The sequence below is a fragment of the Streptopelia decaocto genome (assembly GCF_964273445.1).
Source record: "Streptopelia decaocto genome assembly, chromosome: 8".
In the NCBI taxonomy this organism is placed as follows: Eukaryota; Metazoa; Chordata; class Aves; order Columbiformes; family Columbidae; genus Streptopelia; species Streptopelia decaocto.
The window spans coordinates 1,996,490-2,018,305 of NC_138662.1; the positions used below are offsets into that span (position 1 = coordinate 1,996,490).

A 21,816-nucleotide genomic window follows, 5' to 3' on the forward strand; every position below is an offset into this window, starting at 1 on the left:
CATAAACTGGGCCTTAGGAGAAAGATCGGAGGCCACGATGGGTGTGGGGTGGCTGACACACGTAGTCACACCATCAGTAATGGAGGAAAGTGGGGTTTACGGAGGATGTGCAGGAGCTCTGCTCTAGCCAGGAAGAACCTGAGTTAAAAGTAGATCTAAAGAAGAGATCTCCCTACAGAAATGTACTAACACTTCAATTTGGATGGAAGGGCCAGGTCTGGAGTTGAGCAGTAAAACAGGAGGTATCTCTGCAGAGGTGGCGGTTGAGTTTGTGCATTCAGAGGAGTTTGGGGCTTTGTGTTGCCTGGTGGGTGTTTTTTCTTTCATGGAAATGAGATGGTAGGAAGGAAAGAGATCAAGACCTGTCCAAGGCTGGTGAAGAACACTACTTAGCAAACACGCTGAATGAATGCCAGAGGGTGAGAACAAGATCTCAAGCAGAGTGTGGTCAGCAGTGCTGTAAATAAATGAAGAAGGATAAGGAGGAAGCGTCTGACAGAAATCTTGGTAAGATGAAGGTGGGAGAGACCTTGACCAGAGATGTTTCAGTAAGATGTGAAGGGCAGAAACTCTCGAAGGAACCAGGACACCATAAGCAGCAATGAACTCCAGGGTGGAACAGTGTCTGGAAGGACAAGAGGGAAATCCAGGGCCTTTAGGAACATTATAAGAAAGGAGAGGCTAAAGGATGTTAGTGAAGGGGAAATCACAGAATTCAAGGTTATATGAGAAGAGTTAGGGATAATTAGAATTAAAAGGGATGAAGGAAACAGAGCTGGCATGGAGACACCGTTGGAAGGGGAACAGCCCAGCGCCTCCCACAGAGGTGAGCAGAGCCAGTCAGGTCGCGTTTCCTGGGAGATCGGGGGGCAGCAGAACAGGGGTTGAGGAATGTGCAGTTGCATCAGCCAGATATACTGCACATCCAGCTGGGCCTTCCAACTGCTTATTTAGGAAGGTATTTAAAAATAGAGAGAATGAATTTGCTGCTGTGTTAATAGCTTGGCGGGGGGGGGCATGAAATGAAGTCAGTAGGGCAGAGTCTGGGAAGGGAGTCTAGACCGGACTGAAATGAAGCTTGAAAGCAAATGAGCAATTTCCAAATTGAGAAAAGGACAGGGAGGAGAGGTCTGCGAACAGAGGAAAGGAAAACTAATTGGATTATGTGGATGAGCAGTGACCAGAGCGGGGATTTGCACAGTGGCGAGGTGAGGAATAGCGGTGCCGGGGAAAAACACAGATTAACCATTTCAGAGTGACTGAGTGAAGCCGGAGCCGCGGGTCAGTTGAAGGCACAAGGATACAGGGATGTCCATGCAAGAAACTGGTTGGGTTGTCGCATCGGAACCTGACACCGCCAGGAGTGGATGTGGGAATCCAGGAGGAGGAGAAAGAGCTTTGGCTCAGGCAGAGAGGAGGAGGAGGAGGATGGGGAGAGGCTGGGCGAGAGGACGGCTTGGGAGCAGCAGGAGCAGGAGGGATCCCTGAGCACCTGCCCCACATCTGCGCCTGATGTGGGGAGCTCGGATGTTTGGAAGGGGAGAGAGCAGAGGTGAGATCCCGAGAGCTGGAGGAGCCTGGGGTGAGCACACGGAGCCCAGGCATGGCCTGGAGCGGGGACAGATGCAGGGGTGGCCCTAAAAACAGGTGGAGGTGAGGGGTCGGTGTGGCTGGGGGGAGAGGGTGGCGGGAGCACGGGGGCTCCATCCAGGGCTGTCAAAGGGAGGGATGAGGAGCACGGCGGGAAGAGGATAGGCTTGGCGTGGAAAATGGGCAAAGGAAGGTAACAGGGCCAGAGGCTGCTGTGGACAAAGGGTGAGGTCGGAGCGATGGCTGGTGGCAGACGGATGCATGTACAAAAACAGAAAACAAGAGGCAGCTCCTGCCTGCGGTTTCTAGGTACGGCGTTTGGCTGCCTGCAATCAGAAGTGATTGATTACAGAATTAGGCTTGTGCTATTTTGGCCCTGTGACTTCAGATGCTGTAATGTGCGTGTGCTTCTCCTTGCGGCGAGGATGACTCTTCGGGACAGGGATGCTGCTGGGGAGACACGCAGAAAGCTTTTCCCAAGCTGCGTGTGTAATCCTGCCGCTCCTCTCATCCATCACCCAGCTAATAGAAAACTGGCAGTGTGCTTCCTGTGAGAGTGTTGTGAATTTTCAAAGGCAAAGTGCACTATTGTTTAATAGCCAATTATTCACTGGCATTGATAAACAGGCTCTGCTTGCGATTACTGCAGCAATTACTCACTCTCCTAATTTAGACATGAGGAAAAATTAATTTAAGCTTCCAGTTGATCATTTATATTTTTGGCTTTTGTAATACACGCCGCAGCACACTGAAAACAACTCCACCATAAAGGAAACCGATCTGTTCAAAGTGATAACGTGTTTTACTCTCGTTCTGTCGCTGAGCGAGGCACAACTGATTCCAAGCCGAAGGGCTGGGCTGAAGGTGGGTTTTTTACGCTTTGTGGACATAAAAATATGGAAATAGTTTTGTTCGACTTGAAATTAAAAACAGAGGGGAGGGATGTTACTGTGGTCAGGAGGGAGCTCCATGTACAGCTAAATAAGCAAATAAAATGGTAGGAAGTTTAAGTAATTTGACCTTGCCTTACCCTCAGACCACCCTTCAAGTGCTGCCGGACCCATCTCCAAACAGCGGACACCCGAGATGCTCGTGGGAGAAACGCGAGGACGACGGAAAACTGCTAACAGTTCTAGTAATGGTAAGTTGCAACCATATTTACTCTTTCTCATAATTCAGGAGCAGTGAAATGGAAAGGCATCCACATAACGTCGGAACAGGGAAATTTCTTATTAAAATAACTCCTCAGATTGGCGCTCTGTTGCAGAGAGCACAAGAATTTAGTGGTGACTGTCAGGTCGGGTCCTCAATCCCCAAGCGTTTAGCTGAGGCTGAACACAAGGTTGGCTCATTAACAAAAAATTGAATATTGTTTCAACTGGGAGACAGAATGAGGCCTTTACTCTTTCCTCCTTCAGTGCAGTGAATAATTAGCAGATCATTATCACTAATTGTTTGCCTGGGCAGGTGCACCCGGGGTTCCCAGCTTCGGGCTTTGCTCCAGGCGTGGAGCGGCCGCGCAAGCCCTGACGTTCTAGCTGGGCTGCTCCAAAGGAAGAAGACTGTCATTTGGAGTTCATTTTATCAGAGGCTATCGTGCACGCTCAGGAACTGTGTAACTCAGTTGCCCTGCTTGGCCAAAAGCTGAGTAGTTTTTCAAGTTTATTTCCTGTCTTTATAGCAACTGTCTGTCCCTCCATTTATTTTCACTGAAAGCTACTGGTGTGCTAAAAATAATCTTTGGAGCGATTCTTGTTGTGGGTTGTATAACAATCGCAGGCTGAAGTCAGAGCGGTGGGGAAGCGCAGGGTGCCTCCTTGGCCAATCTCTTCTCATGAACTTCCATAGTTTTTATTATTTTCTGTTCCAAGCTGAAGCATTTTCTGTTCCTCGCGGTTGAGAAGAGCTGACGGCTCGCATTGTTGTTACCTTGAAAGGGCAGTTATCGCGGTTAATCCACCCTCCAAGGTTTTTCCTCAGGATAATGATTGTTGCGGTGATTCATCTTGCAGACCCTGCCCTTCCTTATTCACGCAAAATATCCTACTCCCTGCAATATTCCTGGGTCAGGCTCGTGCCACACACGTGATTTCCCCTCGGGCACGCCGACACAAGATGGATTTGGAGGTCAGCGCAGGCGGCTCCGGGTGTCGCTCGGGGCCGTTATCGCGGGTGACACGGTGGCGGGTGCCGAGTTCACCGGTGTCCCGGGCGGGAACGGTGCCGCCGTTGTTGTGCTGGAAAATCTCACCGCTCCTGTCTTCAGTGGAAAACATTATCATCACCAGCACATCCTGGCATGTAATTTGCCTCATTTATTATTGTCTCGCGTTGGCTTGCTGCTTATGGTGCATTTCTAAGGTACTTAAAGAGGGTTGTGGTTTTTCTAGGAAACATAACTCATGGGGGACAGGGGAGGGAGAATCCTGAAAGTTTTTGGCACAAATTGAGTCAAATTTTACTGAATGTGAAAAACGCAACCTGTGCAGGCTTTAACAGGAGATCTGCGGCATGGGAACGTGCCCCAGGATTAGCACTGGGGAGCCCCGGGCTCCGCTGGCGCTGCGGCGTGCTTGGCAGGCTGCTCTGCGTCCCCTGCTTCCCACTTCGGGTGCAAACTGCCACATTTTGTAGCAGGAAGACGTTACCCAATTCTCACATAAGCTGCGAGAGGCACAGCCATCCTGGCCAAGCACGCCTGGTGTGGGGAAACTTCTGGAGGTGACGGAGCAGATCCTGGCGAAAATACCGTCTGAAAACAACAAACCGACCTATTCACATGGGAATTATCTGTTTCATTACATCTACCAAGACAGGTTTATATACCTCTGCATCACTTTGATCCAGAGCCTTCAGCTCCTGAACGAAATCAAGAAGAGGTTTCAGACCACGTGTGGCTCAAGAGCACAGACAACCCTTCCCTATGCAATGAACAGAAGCTGGATGAAACCCAGCGATGCTACTCAGGTCAGAAGCTTGGTTCTTGGTTTGGATTTGGTTTTGTTCTGTTTTTCCCTCCAGCCCACCCGCCGTGCTGGAACAGCTGCCCTATGGCTCCTTGATGCAGCTGGCTGCAGGGTCACTGCGAAATGCAGCTGCCGTGTCCCTCGTCTCGGGTGCTCAGCACCCAAATTCCTGAGACTGGTTACGCAGCGTCAGGAATGGGACTTCCAGGTATGATGGGAAATGCAGCTTAGCAGGGAAATGTTAAGCAGCGCCGCGTTTAGCCGGGACCAGCAGAACCTGGCGGCAGTTCGGTGGCAAGCTGCGGCCGCCAAGTTCACTTGATTGTATTTTATCTGCTTTGGAAGAAATCAAAGCGTTTAATAAAGGTTTTGAGGGATCAGACAAAATAAGGGAGAAAACCACAAGCTTTAAACTTCATCTTCCTTGTACACCGAGTGTGTAAGATGAAGGTGGCAACAGCCGCGGCCGCCCCTGCGGCGCTTTCAAGGGCTGCGAGTTGGTTGTAGCCAGTTCACAGCACAGCGAGGTGCCTGCTCATACTGAGAAACTGGGGCTTGACTTGGATTGTACTTTCCCGGTTCACCGGTGGCCTGGCAGGGTGTTCTAACATCACCGTACCAGTATGCCCACACAGCAGAACGCGTCTCCCGTGACCCTTTCGCACACAGGCGGAGTGCGATACCCGTCTCCAAACATGGGTGTATCGCTCTCGGTATCTATGAGCCCCAGTGCACACGGTGTTGACACACACCGGGTGAAAACCTGAAAACCTGCACCGGTACCGGCTGTAACCAATGGGTAACGCGTTCCTGGGGGTGTGAAAACCCCCAGCTGTGGGGTGAGGTGATGCAGCGATCGGTCTATGGGGTCTTTATGGGACAGAAATGGTTCATTGTGATTGATGTTACTATCTTCAATACCAAATTAATTTTGTATGTGATGGTAGTCTTACTGCCCTTCGTTATATGGTATGTAGTTATGACCTCTTTCACTCAAAAACACCTGGAATGTTAGAGTGATTTTTTTTATTCTGATATTTCCTTGAAAAAATGAACATAAACAGTGACCACAGTGATTTGTTTTGAAAATTCTCCCACAAGCCTACGCTTACATTTACAGTTTATTTGAATGTGTAACACCGATGGTTCAAAGAACTGGGCTTGAGTGGCAGAACAGAGATTCAATCTGTTGCTACTTCCTTGACAGCAAAAGGTGCCACATGCTTCAAACTGGCTTCAGATTCATCTTGTAGAGGTTTGCTCAGGTTTTTACTACTGCACAATGAAAATACCCAAGCACTGACCCCGACTGTGGGCTGGCGCCTGAGCAGACACACAAACCACCACCAAAGAACAGATCCAGTAAATGTTACACGCAGTAAAGAGGCTAAAAATCTGCGGGAAGGGAATGGGAGGGTATATCCACCCCAGTTGAGGTGTAGGCAGAGAAAGTTGCTTTGTTTGGTCACCTGTCCCATGGTAGGAAACAGTTTTCAAACTGCTCAGCTGGAATTTTGATGATGCTCTCAAAGATGCATATTAAAAGAAGGTGTACGTATTAATTTTATGTCATGTATCAGATACAACACTTGGAAAGATTCCGTAAGTACCTGTCGCATGAGTTCAGGATGGAAATTCGTATCGGGGTTTCTTTTAGAAGCTTGTCCGACCATTAGCAGAAATGTGGAAACTCAGCACCTCACCTCTGGAAAAATGGCATTTGTGAGTTATATTCTCAGAAGACTAAAAATAGCGCTGTTTGCTTTTCTTTAGGAAGTGGCTGACTGCAACCCTCCCTTACCAACCCTAAAAGAGAATTTACATAAAAGACGGTGATGCAAACCCTTATCTCGTTACTGTGTGTCCTGAGGTCGTCCGTGGTGGGGAAGAAATGGTGGCGTTTTCAAAGGCTTTTGCCCATCTCCCCCAACCATGAAGCACAGCTGAGGAAACACGAAGGTACAAACCCCTTACCTGCTGACAAATATTACAAATCTGGTTCTTGAACCTACAGTAAAATCTCAGTTGTTAATCATCCATAATGTAACAGAGAGTGAAACTATTTTACGCGTGCAGTCATTTAATAGTACTTAGTGATAAGCTGTCTAAAGGGCAGGGTATTTTTCCGGGTGTACCGTGCTCCACATATTTAACCACTTTGCTGAACAGAGCTTGAGAAGAACCTGAACTTTCATTTCTGTTCAATTCTGACTTGTTTTCTAACTTTTATTGTAGGAAAAACTGTTGCCATGGCTTATCTGTCAGATAATGAAGACGTTGGGTGCTGGAAAGTTACTGTCTGTTGCTTGTACCGCGTCTACCGATGGTGCAGTCACAGCGGGAATAGGCAAGAGGTGGGATAATACACCTGTTTGGTTTGTTGTTTTTCCGTTCATTAAAAATGAAAAGTAAAGCCCCAATCAGTCTTGCAATATTGACGCCCTCTAGTTTTGGTTTTTACAGACAGTATGGGGTTGTTCTGTAAAAGTGTGTAAAGGTGCCAGTCACTCCATTTTTCCTAATGTCTGCATAGAATGAAAAGTTGTCTCTTATACCCAAATCCTTAGATATTTGGGTTGCTGATGACCTTTTTTTCTTTTCAGAGCCTAATTTAAGCCACTGTAGGAAAAAAACATTGCATCAAGGATATGTGAGTATTTTGCTTCCTGATCTGTTTGAAAACAGAGACAGAAAGGAACAGAGAAATGTGGCAGTTTGTATGACAATTCATTTTTCCTCTGCTATTGAAGGCTCTTAGCGAAGGACAGTTCTAGTGCCATCGAGTCAAAGAGTTTGTACTGAATCCAAGCGACATTTGATTCTTTATTATTTATTTAAGGTTGGAATGGATGATTTTAAGTGTCTCTTCCAACCTAAATGATTCTATGACTTTCTGTTACTGATTTTGCTGGAGGAAGCTTTGGATCACACAGTGATCAACCCGGTCCTGCTGTCCACGGAGTGAAACGCTCTTCAGAATCCCATCAGCACTTTGGGCTTCCATTTCCAAATATACAAATTACATTAGTTCCTGCACACTGGCATTCACACGAGTCACCCTCCGACTCATAAACGCTCTTCAGGAGCAGCTTAGATTTGCCTGCTGTCACAGTCACATACAAATGCAGCCTTAAAATACGTGGGATATCCATCTGTGAGACAACAGCGAGATGAACTGGCAGAGAAGGCGGAAAGCTTTGTGTACAGCTGTGCTACATCTGGAACCAGAAATGGACTCTGAATTGCACAGGACCACAGTGCTGCTCTGAAAACCAAAGGAAAGGGAGTGGGGCAAGGTCAGGGAGGGAATTTGAGCTCCTGTATTTTAAGAGAAGTTGACTGGCAATCTCCTGTGCTGCCCCTACGTGAAATCCAACAATCTGCGGTTGCTGAATGAGATTTGAAGGGCAAGCAGCGCGGTGGATATTTGGTAATCTTTGCAAGGAACGTCTTGGCTGCGGTTCAGAATTTCTGAAACACAAAGGAGCGCACTGAGTCACCGTAATCCGGTGGGGACACCGGTCCAGCCGGGGCTGGAATGCACAACAGAAAACAGGTATTTTACTGAGAGTAAAAACTTCATCGTGCACCTCAGGAATAGTTTTTTTCAATGTCTTTGAGAATCGCATGTGGTCTAATTCACTTCACTGTGATTAATCTAACAGTGCTGTATCATTAACTCTGTGTTCGGGGTTTCCGAGGGGCGTCTCGCTGTTGTTGGCCGGGGTGAGCAGACACACCGAGCTCCGCGGGCAGCGGGTCCCAGCACCTTCCCACAGCTCTGCCTTCCTGCTACTCCATACAAGCCTTTCCCAGCTGTGAGTAATTTAAAAATAAATAAATTGCTAATGCTTATTAATCTCACATCTAATAATGATCTAAATATGTTGATTTACATAGTAATGAGTTAGCTGTTCACCTCGTTTCAATCACTCGTGTAAAAAACGTACTTGGGCCTGAAGTGGAACCCTGCGCCGTGATTAAGGGCAGGATTTCCACCAGCTCCAGCTGCAACAGGGTTTAGACGTGTCCGTTCCTGCCAAAGGACGACGGCTTCCCAGCAAGTCAGCCACCTAAAGTCTCTCCACAATACTTTTACATACTTCATTGGAGCTTTTCGTCAGCTGAAACTTTTTAACAGCATGCTAAGAATCATATTTTTTGCATTTGCATCCTTCAGATATTCATATAGCTATTAATTATAACGGTTATTCCCATGCCTAATGCTCCAACTGCTTTAATTACCTTTAGTGTCTTTCCACTGGTCTGTTGAGGTTGTTTCTACCTCTTTCAGCCGTTAGAGCACCAGAAATGTGATCTATGAGCTGTTGTACGGGAACGGTGTCTCCGGCATTGCTGTGCGGTACGAAACCAGGAGTGGGATGGAGCGGGGAGCCGCAGAAACGCGGCTCCGGCCACACCGAACAGGGACATCAGCCAGACGTGTTGGCTTCGCTAATCTGCGCTGCAGCTGCGTGTGACTTGAAACAGTAAGAGGAAAAGGAAACACTCTGTGTTTGTTCAAAACATGAAGAACCGAGGCGTTTGCTGTGTTCTGGCTGCTTGTTGGTTTCTGCAGCGATGCATCACCCGGTTCATTACAGCGTGTGCCAGCTGATGAGGAAACGGTCAGGGTGGGATTACATCAGTCTCCAAAAACAGCCTCGCTCTTTTTTGTCAAAGAAATATCGAGGAAAGTCCTTGACTCTGCTTGTTTTGGCATAAGATACACTTTAGTTTTGCGCACTGGGCCCTAACAGCATCAGCCAGGGCTTAATGGGGCAGAATGTTAGTCGTGACTATCAGCTCTTTGATGTTGTACAAATTTCTCACCGTAGGAGTTGGGAAGTTCAACTACACCTCCTTTTCTTCCTTATTCCTCCTCATTTTAAGGAGCTACCACAGGAGGAGACCCTTAGGTTCCAGGTGTGAATCAGGTTTGCTGTGTGATGGCATTTCGGGACGCTGGGATTGGTTCACCACCTTCACCCAGCAATGGATGGGTCGTTGTTGGGAGTCCTGAGACCACAAACCCCTCCAAAGGTAACGTGTTAAGGGGTGTGTAATATGTAAGGTGATGTATAAAGGGAGCACTCGACTCCCTTGCAGAACTGGGACTTGTGATTCTGTGATTTAATCTTTCTCCCTGGTTTTATGCTGTGCTGGGTTTAACTAATCAGCTCAACATTGTTTATATAGGAGAGTTTCAATGTCAAATGAAGTATTTTTTCACTAACGTTCTCCTATTTCAGAAAGGACCTTTTGGCCACCAAAAACACAGTCCTTAGTGGCACTATATGACTTGTAATAGCTTCTTTTTGAAGATCACTTCAATATAACAGGCTGAAATAGAAGTGTCTTATTTTCCAGTGCACATAAGCCCTCTTCACTGCAGGGGCTTTAAGCATCTGAAATGAGCTAGTATAAAAACCAAACACCATTTAAGACCAATAAATCTGATTTCTTGTGTTGCAACAAAATATACATTGGTATCTGATGCTTCCAGTAGCCCCTGTCATGACTCATCTTCACAAAACTACATCATTAAATACACAACTAAGTTGGTTTTAGGCAAGAAAGCCGATTTTGGTGAACAAGCTGCCTCATCTGCTGGACCCCTTAAGGGCTGGCAGAGGTCTGAAGGCCACAGCACATGCTGATGCCTCTAGAATTGAGGCACTTCCATTGTCTTTTGGGAGTCTCGGTTGAAACCACTAATGCTGAGCTGAACTTGTTGCACTTGGCTGTTTTGATCAATGTATTTGAGACCTTTTTAACTTGTGTATATATTGTAATTTCCTTGGTAAATCCAAAAGATAAACCACCTATGACCGAGTCCAGCCTGCTTTTGGCATAAGGACAAGGTGACATTTCAGATGACCACAGTGTTGCATCTGCAACCACGGGATCTACCTAGAACATGAAAATTCTAGGTGTGTGTTGCTAACCTGTCTACATACACGCAATAGGTGAGGGGTCATTTCCTGACATCTGTTCTCACAGGTTGGGAGGAGGCTGGATACACAAGCACAGATTAAAACTCAACAGGTCAGAATGCAAAGCCCTCTCCTGGCTTTTGGAGGTAGGTAAAGCTGCTCTATGTGGCAGCTGGGCGCTCCATTATCTTCTGCATAGCACCAAGTATAGAAAATAACAGCAGCAACTCATGCCTGCTACAATCCCGGCCCGTCAACACAAGGCAGGATAGAGGGGAAGAGAATTTTTAATGCACACAGTTAATATACCATGAACACGCACAGTCCCCTTTGGAAGCAGAATAAAGTTGACTAGTAGTTTTGTCTTGCAGAAAAAGCTCAGCAGGTCTCGGCTCTCACGCTACCAGGATCTTGGAGTGCACCTTCCTGACGGAAAGGCACCGAACAGCAATAATTCTCCAGGGCTGTGGATCTGCGCTGAAGCTATATTCTATTTTTGGAGCTCTACTGGAACGTTTCCAAGACCACCGTGACACAATTACTTCACTCTGGGTGGTAAACATGTCTCTGCCATTACTGCAAACTTTTCTGCGCTGTTTGCTGTGCATTCTTTAACCGCTCGCTCTTTTTTGGAAGGGTTCTTGCCATGTTCTCACCTTATCCTTGGGACCCCTCTTAATACACATATGGAAGAAAGCAAACAAACCCTGTGCTTTGCTGGGCCTATGCCATGTACTAGGTGGAGCTCAGAGATAAGCCAAGGTAAGAAATGATCTGATGAGATGAGACTGCTAAACCACAGCGTCATTCCTTTCTAGTTTGAGCCTTATCACTTAATCAAGCTGTTTCCAATTCCAGGGAAATAAATGACTGTACCTGTTCTAAGGAAGAGTCAGCGGTGGAGACCTTGAGTCAAGAGTCAGCACCCTGGAAGGGAAGCACTAATTAACCATTTTAAAAAAATTAACTAACTATTACTGCTACCTTCTATGAAGAGAGGAATATACGATGATGTGACGACGGCCACTCACTACCGCACAAGAGGGGCTGCATTTAACGTGGCAGATGTGATGCTGCAGTAGGTCTCTGCAGTACCTGCTTACAACGATACTCTGAAAACACATGGAAACATTAATCCAAAAATTCACAGGATTCTGGGAAGAAGGCTTCTGGTTTTAACTTTCAAAAAAACCAAATCTGACTCTGATAATAATGCTGAGATTTATGTACCTTCAGTCACAAACTAAGAAACTAGAAGTTTCATCTACTTCTTTTCTGAGGCATAAAGAAACCCAGCAGCACCCACAGAAAATATCAAGTGTTATTGCAACAGCAACTCAGAAACAGGCACATCAAGTCTAAAACTTGTGTATTACTCCAAATTTAACAAAAAACTCATTTGCATTCCTTTCATCCTGTATTTGACAGGAGAGGCTTTACAAATGTGGCAGGTACAATGGGAATATCACAGGTTAGTTGTAGTTTATAAGCGTAATCCTTATAAAAACGCTAAGTATATTAAAGTCTTTAAGATGTTTTGTACCACTAAAATAAAATATATCAGAATGTTTCTTTGCCTCAATCTTATCTGTGGATACCTTACCAGCTTCATATATGCAAAAACCAAGGTGTAGGTAAGACTAGTGCAAAAAACAAGGCATAGTTAAGTCTAGTAGAGCAAACCTTCTTAAACTCTAAAGTTATGGGCAGCAATTTAAACCTGTGCTTAGAAAACAGCTCCGGAATAAGCAGAGTTCCTGCACACTCATCAGCAGTGTCATAAACATGGATTCCACCCTTAATGAAGTCTTGTACTGAAGCTCTTTAACATAGGTCATAGTGCTAGACCTAGCTTTAGTTAACATTAGACTAATTGGTTAACACTAATTCTAGTTAACACTATAATTTTTGTGACGTAGTCTTGATGTGGGCACAGTTCTCCTGCCAAATTCACTTATTTTGGAGAAAGTAAAGTCCGTTCACCATAAGAGTTGCACAAAACGCTATATTTTATTAGCTAAATCAAATGTCTACAATTAAATTGATACAGGATGTCCATTATATGCATCTTTATAATATCTATAGTTCTGTCTTATTGGCAGAAGATCATACAGTGGCTGGTGTAGGTGTAAACATGTTAATGCCACAAGTGCTGAACAGTTCAAATCAATCCTGTGTGTCCCATAGCACAGGGTGTCCAGCTGAAGCCCAACCAGAACTATTGCTGTAGCAGAGAGCAATTACATTAAAAATTACCGACTACTTTTAAAAATACTGTTCCATGACAGACAAACCATGCAATTATTCATTTTTAACACAGTGAAAACAACTCTCCTGCAAGACCACAGATAACCCATGACCGGGAGCTTGTTTTATCCAGGGTGCTGAGAAAACACCAGCTTTTGGGGAGCTGTAAGCTGATCCTTCCAGGGATGGAAAACTTGAAATGCACAAAGCCAAGGGAACATGTATCACAGCGAGCTGGTTAAGTACATAGTGTTAGTACCCACCTGAATGTTAAAGAATTGCAAACCATGTCCAGCCTAATCACAGGGTGCTCAATCTCACTCTTGAGGGAGCTGCCTCCTGCTTCCAGGATATCACCAATATCACCAAAATGACAAATACGCCCTCAAACGCAGCATTTCGCCATCCTGAACTCCAGCTAGTAGTGCTACGCTCCAGTCTGGTATCGAGTCTGCCGATACATCGGTTAAGCCTCAATGTGCTTAGAAATATCTTGTCCTTTCTCTTCACGTACCAAAGCTGCGGAGGTTGGGATGGAGCCAAACCAGTCCTGGTGTTATAATAAAGCCCTAAGAAAGGCAGCAGGTTGTATAGTTACCTCCTTGTGAGCAAAATCCCTGCCCTAAAACTATGCAACCTACTACCTCTTCCTAGGAGCCCAACGCTTCCTTCTGCAGTTCTTCTCCCCGAGCAGCTGCTCTGCCAAGGCAGTTTGAGCTCAGCTTTTGGTCTTCTGCCTCCTGGGCACGTGCTGCAAGCCCAGCCTTAACAGTCCGGGCTTAAATACTCAGCAACAGCTCTGTTTTCGCTCTGACCTACTATGCTACACTTTTCAGTCCCCAAAAGCATGTTCCTGCTTTTCTCTGTTACAAGATGCTAGCTGGTCACTCTAGCGCAGAAGCGGTTAGACTGGGTACACCTAGGACGTCAGGAGGAAAGAGAACACAACGAGCTTAAAATGTCCACTTTTAAAAACAGTAATCACCTCAGAGAAAAATCACAGTTCTGGATCTTGGACAGTCAACTTTCAGAGCTTTACACTCTCCATCCCCCCCAAAAGGCGGCGGGGGGCGGGTCAGTTTTGACCAGCACTTCAATTTTGTATTAAGTCTCACTTGCTAGAAAAGCTGGAGAAAAATAAGCAGATTTCTTAATCAAGTATAATTGTTTTTCCTCCAACTTTCACCAAGCGGTTGGAGGCATGGAATTTTAATGCATTACACAAATTAGGGTCTCAAAACAGTTTAGGTCATAAAGTACAAGTCTGAGCTACCTGTATTTTTACATCCAAACCCAAATGGTTTTAAAGTAATTTCCACTCTACAGGGTCTTCCACGCTGTCTAGTAACATCTGCACTTCTGACACCCAGTCAGCACTGTGCCACTCACCTTGAAAGAAAAGTCAGATTAGTCAAATGTATCGTTTGAGGGTTGTACCATTCACACTGATTGTTAATCCTGCAAATCCTGTCACGGATTAATCCGATACTTTACAACCCGAAATCTGACAGATCTGGTTTTACTCAAAGCAGACACGAATGACTGCAAAGCACCGCAGTTTGTTTTACTCCGCAGGGAAGGCAATAGATTGTATAGTTATCTCCTGAACAGGGTAAAATAACTACCCTACAACTATACAATCTACTACCTCACTCTGACAGAGAAGCACACACTTCAGCAAATAGCTTAATTAGCTAATCATGGTTTCATTCTAAAGGATATTTGATACTTCAGTCACAATGGTAAACAACACAACTGGGACATCAGTAATTTGTATGTCATTACCACCACGCACACATATAGGAATCAATCTGTTCTTAATTTTTCACTTGTTAGAGGAGAAGAATTAAGGTGGATGACAGCTTAGCTTCTCTAAGAATGAGAAAAATCTAAACACAATTACCCATAGGTGTTACAGAAATATTTCCTATAACAGGCATTACAAGCGCAGACGTTCAGTAGAATCTGACACTGAGTTTAAAACTGAAAAGCTTCCATTGTTGATTTTCTGCTGCTTTAGGAAAGACAGTAGATTGTATAGTTATCTCCCAGTTGTGGGTATGACCCTAAAACTATACAACCTACTACCTCATCCCACAGCACAGGCATCTTCCGAGGCCATGAGGAAAGGGTGGCTCTAGTGAAGACAAGTGAGGCAAGCTGCAGACAGCACTTACAGTATCAAATACTAATGACAGAAAAACCATTCCCCTTATTCCCCCCAGTCATGCAATAAAGTTAAAGATTCCTCTATTTCAAAATGTTACCAACTCCTTGGGTCTTAATGCATTTCATCTTTAGACATTTAGCGAGCTGGAGTAGTCATAGCAACTACAGTCATTAAACTTCTCTGTTAAAGTACTATTCGTGTTCCACAGATGTAACCTCTCGTCTGAAATTAGAAGAAAAGTCTATCAGAAACATTGTATGCAGACCTAAACATCTTCCTCTTTAGAATTCCAAAATAAAATCTAGGATTGTAGCTATGCAATCAATGTAAATGGGTCAGTATGGTACCCTAATATTTCTAATTCTGATGAAATCGATATTATTATAGTGACTTTTTTCAGCTATCGTGAGAATAGCTCAAAATCATGTACTGTCCAAAGTAGTATTTTGTGCTTCTGTTAGTACTAAATTACATAAAGTCCTGTGCACAGGGATTCTTTCATTATAAATAACTCATTAAGATTACGGCCTATACCCTGACATTTAATTGTTAAACTGTCTTACCGAAAGGCCACTTAAACCAGACATTGTTTTCAGCTCAGAAACAGTGGGTTTCTCTAACTGCTCCTGATATCACCTTACAGCAAATTTCTACATGAACACAGCTTAACGTGATCTCGAAGCAAGAAGTCTGAGAATATTGAAATGAAAATACTTGCCAGACAGATGTGTGACTGACAGTCCCCTCTTGGCAAGGACCCTCGGGAACAGAGCTGGAGAGGAAAACTGAGTGTTTAGTCAAGGGAATTGCTAAGACAGTTGAAAATGTTTACAGAAATGCAGTTTTTATAACATGAACTACATGTTTTACTAGTACTCATCCCCATTCTACACAGAGGGTTTCAGAGCACCCTTCAAACAAAGCCTTGATAGAAGGCGAGCGCCCTGATGCATGTGAACGTCCTTGCCAAAAAACACAACGCATGACCCGATGCATTAATATACAAAAGGATGACGTGATGCCTTCAACAGAGGAAAAAAATAAGAAGTACTTTCCAGCTCCCTCGATGCTTTAACTCTAGAATCCCTTCTACAAATATCGATGACAAATTTGGGTGAAACACTTGTAAAAATCTTGCTTGTAATTGGTATTATTTGCTGTTGTTAACTTGCACACCTACAAGAACATCCACTTTAGTGTGCACAGATGGACACGAGCAGTTGGTCCTGATGCCCAAACCAGAAATAAACTGGAGCAGCAGCACTGGGACAGTGTCAAAGCGTGAAGAAGCAGTTGGCAAAGTCACACCTTCCAAAGGAGCTCGGGCTGAGTCCTTTCAGCCCTTGTTCCTGCAGCCAAACCTTCCCCAGCCGAGCAGAATTCAGGTGAAGAACCATTCATTGCTGGGCAGCTGGCTGCGCAGAGCCCGCTCGCTATCGTCACCTTGTCACTAAGTGACTCCAGGGAGTTAATGACGTCCCACATGTCGGTTTCAGAGGGAACTTTATCTTAACGCTGATTTTTCTCTGATGTGCTGAAAATGTTTTAAGCGCTTTGAAAAACTGATTCAGTGTAACAACGCAAATGCTTATGTCAAAAATATAAAATATGTAAGACAACAACACTTCTGAATTTCCTTCTTTAAATTTAAGCACGCAAGGACTGTAATAAACCCAGAAACCAATTGCATTTCACCACCGAGAGTGAGTTACAAGCCTGACCAACTTGTATCAAACAGCTTTCATTTCTATTTCCATTGACAGCAGAACTTCCCAATCAAATTCTGTTATCAGAAATTCTGAATCATTTCTTCACTGCCACCACCAGATTTTCCTGTTCAGCACCTGCAGCTCCTCAATCCATAAGAATCTGTCGCCTTTCACCTGCCTGAAACAAGAGCCTTTCATCTAATCACAGGCCTGGATGGGCTGTTACTTAAGATAATAAAATGTCCTTGAAAAGATACTATTACTTACTTCTGAGTGTTACCCTGTGCTTATATAGAGTAGTTTGGCTCGAGATCGTAAAATACACATAGGACATGAAGAAAACCTCAATCTGTAACAAATACAGCTCACGAAAGATCATCAGGTATCCCGTCTTCTAACTATTGCAGAAAAGCAATTTTATCGATGTTACATCATTTGGGTGTCATTTCTTATTTGGTTAAATTCCAGAAGGGTATAAAATTAAAATAATTAAAATTCAAGTCAAAATCTTCTTTTGGAAGAAGTTCAGATTACGTTTTAGTTTTACTGTGTATTCACTCAAAGTCTAGCAAATTCACATTCTGCTTGCCATTAATCCTGCACTTTGGGGAGTTTCTCACTTGTGGGTTATTTCTAATAGGTTTTTAAAACTCTGTCGACCCATACTGCACGTCCTTTGTGGAAGCCGACGTGCCGGCGCAGCTGCTCCACACCACTCTTTTTTTGTTGTTAAAAAGGCTGAGTTCAAAGTACTATTTTTCCAGTTACTGTGTGTTTGTATTTTAAACCCCAAAGCAGTGAAGAAAACTACACCAACCGTGGACCTGGGTGACTTTCACCCAGCACCAGAGACAAACGCTTTGGCTGCCAAACATGACTTCACCGAGCCGCCCGCGGAGGCTCCAGCTCCTCGCAGCTTTCGCCACACGATGGAGCTCCAGGGTTTACAACACCGACACCAATTCCGCACAGTTTACCCCAGGGTTCGAGCTGCACCCCCTGCACCCGGACTTTTAAGTCCCACAGAATCTTTCGGTGAGTGAATTCCAGAGTAGCCACACATTCTGTGTCCCCAGGCTCACGTTTGTTCGGTCCATGGGTTTTTTTTTTTTTGCTTGATTGGTGGCGACTGGAAGGAGGAGAAGGGAGCCACGTGATTAATGCAAACTTAATTATCCTTCATAGTGCTTCCCCTCGCTTTGCTCAGCTGCCTACCTCCTCACACCTCATCACCTCTTCCAAAGGAAGCTCAGTAAGATCACATTGTTACTGACATGGAAGTTTTAATGTGAATTAAAAGCTTTTCTATACTCCAAGTCTTGGGCTGTAGCTTCCTTTGTATTAATAAAAACTCTTGTTAGAGTCTTGGTGCTAAATAGTGTCCAAGAGAAGTGACAGCAGCAGAAGCTAAATGGGCTCCATTGTTCTGAAGTTTGCTTTGCAGGGTTTCCTTCTAAACCTGTAAGTTTAATGCCTCTGACATGGTCCTAAGCTGCCCAGAAAAAAACCTTCTAGAACTGACACGTTCTTGTTTAGTAGAACACAGTATAACACGAGCTATTCTCCAGCCTGTGAAGAGAAACAGCTCAAAGGATAGTTACGATTTTTATTCGTTACTCTGCTGACAGAACAAAATGTGCATTTGTAGCAATAACAAAAGTCGCATGTCATCTCAGTGTGATGCTAAAAGACAAATACTTTGTTCTCCCAGGTATTTTATCAATTTTGCAGCACAGAAGAAACCACCTAAAGGTGAAGGTGAGTTTGTAGGAGCAATAGTTCTACATATGGTGCTTTACTGACACCTACTATACACTGTGTGGAGGTAAACAGGGATGTTTACTCTAGTACTTTAGAAGTTCAGTGGACAGAATTAAGCCTAACAGAAAAGTCAAAGCTGTAAGTTAAAAACCGAGGTGAAGATTAAGACTAAACCAATCAGAGGTTGGGTTTTTGTTTTTATTGTTTTGTTTTATTTTTTTGGGGGGGTGTTTTACTTCGTGCCAAGCAAATTCACCTGCCCCGAAAACAGGCGCTGACCGACAAAGCAAAACTTCTTTCATCAGAACGTAACGCCTGCCAGCTGCAGTCCAGGCACCTTTTTAAGACTCCCCTGCTTATACCCAAAAACTTAAATTTTAATCCCTTTATTTGGACGTGCTCATCCATGTAGCAGCAATACAATGAAGTGTAAATCACACCGCAACACTTGATTGAACCGGCAAATTTTAGAAAGAAAAGGAGCACAAGCGCTTTCAGCACCCAAGGCTACGCAAGGTGATAGATGTGCTTCAGCTCTGAGCACCAGCAGGACCTGAGTTCACACAACTCCACCGGGATATGTATCCACTATGGTATTTCTCGCAACTTTTCACACAGCAGAGTAAGACTAACATTTTTATCAAATCTATATCCCACTTCCATTTAACAGCCTTAATACAAAGTGTTCTAAGTAATTGTAACATGAAATACTGTTTTGCCACACTTACAATTAGTATGTTTGATTTTTACTTCTTTTTCTAACCATATTGGTACAGATGGAATAGAAACAGATAGAAACTGCAGCCTGAAATAAATTAGAAGTCCCTACTGCCCACTCTTGCACTGAATGCAGCACATCTCCTGTGGAAAAGTGATCGCAATTACTAATTTCTAATCTGACCCAAGTGACAACTCCCAGCATCTTCCTGAGTACACACTCGATTTTACAACACGAGTATTGAACTATCTGCGTATGAGCGACACATGTCACAGCGCTGGCAAAAGCCGCAGTGAAATTTGGTAACACGTTGTACTACGGAAAATGCAGACACTAAAATGTCACCAGATTGTCCCAAGTCCTTTTTGAATCACCGTCTGTCGGCACACTGGCAGGTTAGTGACAGCTCTCAGTGCACTTCTCAACAGAAACCATCATTTTGGTTATTTGTTGCTGCTTCAAACAGGACTGTAGGCTCTTAAATACACAAACGCACATTTATTCGCTAGGTTTGTGTCTCTCAGGACACACTACTAGTGAGCGCTCTGACTTTTTTTCTGCATAGTTTGCATATTAATATAATAATTACACAAATTCAGCAAATAGCGAAGTTAGTGCACGAGAACGTTTTAAAGAAATACCGTGTTATTAATTGGCAACATAATATCTTATTGCCCTTTATAAGTCCTGGAGCCTTTCACTGTTTTGCAAATGAATTGATGTTTCCTGCTATTAACAACAGAGGAAAATACAGAAGGCATTTATCAAAAAGAAAGTGAAATAAAGATACAGCTTGTTAGCAGTAGCAGAAAAACAAAGCAAGTAATTTATGTTTTATCTGAGCTTCCTTTTCCCTAATCTCTAGTCTTGTTACACAAAATGACTTCCAAGCATAACCCGTGTGAATCGAGGTCGCGCTTAAGATGCACAGAGTAAAACCTGGTAAAAAGCTCAGTGAAAAAAATTACTATCAACAATTCTACAGCTATTTAATGTCACTTTTCATGAAGCTAGCTACTGTAGGGCAAAAACCACTATGATTAAATAATAATAAATAAATAATAAATGCTATTACAAAATCTATTACTACATGGTGACTACATTGGAAAGACTGCAGCAAATTTGAGCAATTGCTGTAAACAACTCTTTGGGTAAGTTAAAGTTGCTGCGAGCAGAACATGTCAAATTTGACAACAGGAGCCCCCCCCCCGTAAATAACCGTTTCTGGGAAGCCCCCTGGCAGCTGAAGAATTAGGAAGAGGATGCCCTGTTTCTTAAATATGACTTAATGAAGTTAAAGAACCTTTTAAAGGGGCAGATTCATTTCCCCAAAACTCTGCCATGCAGTAAATTTGACCTGTTGTTAGGATTGAGCGTCATTCTGTAGGATTTCTACAGACATTTCCAACAGAAGCACTTTTTCCAGGCAAGACTTGAGTTGCTGTCAGAAAACTGTCTGTACCGAGCATTACAACTGAACGGCAGCACAGGCAACGCAGAAAAGGCAAATCTGTAATCTGTGTATCTTGAACTTCGGGTGGAGTTTCCACTCCTACCAGAAATCAGCCGTGAAATTACACCCCGAGTACCTGCCTTCCCTCCAGCTGCTGCGCTGTGTCACCGCGGGTTCCGCACCCGCTCACCGGCAGCGCGCCGCCGGGTGCTGGATCTGCCCGGTGCGGCCTGTGCGCCCCCCCCCTCCCAGCGCGGTGCCGCTGCCCAGGGCGCCCCGTTCGCACGGGACTGTCCGCAGCCCCGCCGCCGCGCTCTGGTTTCACTGCGCTCAGCCCGCTGGGCCCTGCCCGCCCCGCCCGGGCTCCCCGCCCGCTCCCCGGTGCGCGGGTCCCGCTGCAGCCCGCCCGGGGCTCCCCCCCGCGGCCAAGGGCTCCCTGCCCACACACATGATAGCGGAAGTGACGTACCCAGGCGCTGACGGCATCCGCAGCCAATCCCCGGCGGGCGGCGGGGCCAACCCGCCACTCAGGAGCGCCCGGGGGCGGCACTTCCGGGCCTTCAAGTTAGTCTGGAGGAGAGAGGGGGGAGGGAGGGGAAAGGCCTCAGTGAGAGAAACACCGAGAACAACCGGGGACCGGCGGGCGGGGCGGCGGGGAGCTCCCCCGGCAGCGACGGCCGCGCCCCCGCCTTTCTCCGGGCCGAGCGGCCACAGCCATCGCCTCCCGCTCCCGCCGCCGAGGGCAGCGCCCGCCCGGCGGGACGGCGGCGCCCAGCGGAGGGGCCGGGCCGAGGCTCCCGCGCCCGCCCGCGGCGGGGAGAGGGCCGGGCCCGTCCGTCCCACCCGCCGCGGCGTCCGGACCCCTACACCCAGGCCCCGCGGCCGTTTCCCGCGGGCCGCTCCGCTCGCTGCCCGGCACACGGGCGATGGCGCCCGCGGGGACCGCGCCCGCCGCCCCGTTACCTGCCGCAGGGTGACCCGGAGCCGCGCCGGGACCCGGATGGAGTCGCGGCCGCTCCTGCCGCCGCTCGCCGCGCTGCACCACGGGAAGGCGCGACGCGCCCCGCGCCGCCCTCCCCATTGGCCGACGGGCGCCAAGCCCCGCCCACTGGAGCCTCCCGGCGGAGGGGGCCACCTGTCTATCATTCCCCGTCTCACACGCCCATTGGGTCCAGGGTCGGGCGACACCGCCTCCACCTGGGACACTCTCTTCTCATTAGACAGCGGAGAAAAGGTCTCCGCCCCCCTCCGCCATTTATGTCAGGC

At 45.9% G+C, this 21,816-nt stretch overlaps 3 long non-coding RNA genes across 7 annotated transcripts; 2 read left to right on the forward strand and 1 right to left on the reverse strand.

Moving 5' to 3' along the window:
• The first annotated feature begins 5,543 nt into the window (after nucleotides 1-5,543).
• Nucleotides 5,544-9,466, forward strand: LOC309443143. 2 transcript variants are annotated; one of them, XR_014184745.1, is made up of 3 exons: nucleotides 5,544-8,374; nucleotides 8,851-9,046; nucleotides 9,450-9,466. It is a non-coding gene; the product is annotated as an uncharacterized lncRNA (long non-coding RNA). The 2 variants fall into 2 exon arrangements; XR_014184746.1 differs by having other exon boundaries at nucleotides 5,544-8,112; nucleotides 8,258-9,046.
• A 991-nt stretch (nucleotides 9,467-10,457) lies between these two features.
• LOC309443144 lies at nucleotides 10,458-12,336 on the forward strand. Its single transcript, XR_014184747.1, has 3 exons — nucleotides 10,458-10,638; nucleotides 10,864-11,254; nucleotides 11,351-12,336. It is a non-coding gene; the product is annotated as an uncharacterized lncRNA (long non-coding RNA).
• A 147-nt stretch (nucleotides 12,337-12,483) lies between these two features.
• LOC309443142 lies at nucleotides 12,484-21,588 on the reverse strand. 4 transcript variants are annotated; one of them, XR_014184741.1, is made up of 6 exons: nucleotides 21,514-21,588; nucleotides 21,020-21,120; nucleotides 15,628-15,681; nucleotides 15,011-15,131; nucleotides 14,013-14,128; nucleotides 12,484-13,866 (listed from the first exon to the last, which is right to left on the reverse strand). It is a non-coding gene; the product is annotated as an uncharacterized lncRNA (long non-coding RNA). The 4 variants fall into 4 exon arrangements; XR_014184743.1 differs by having other exon boundaries at nucleotides 15,007-15,131; XR_014184742.1 differs by having other exon boundaries at nucleotides 12,484-14,128.
• Nucleotides 21,589-21,816: the final 228 nt, after the last annotated feature.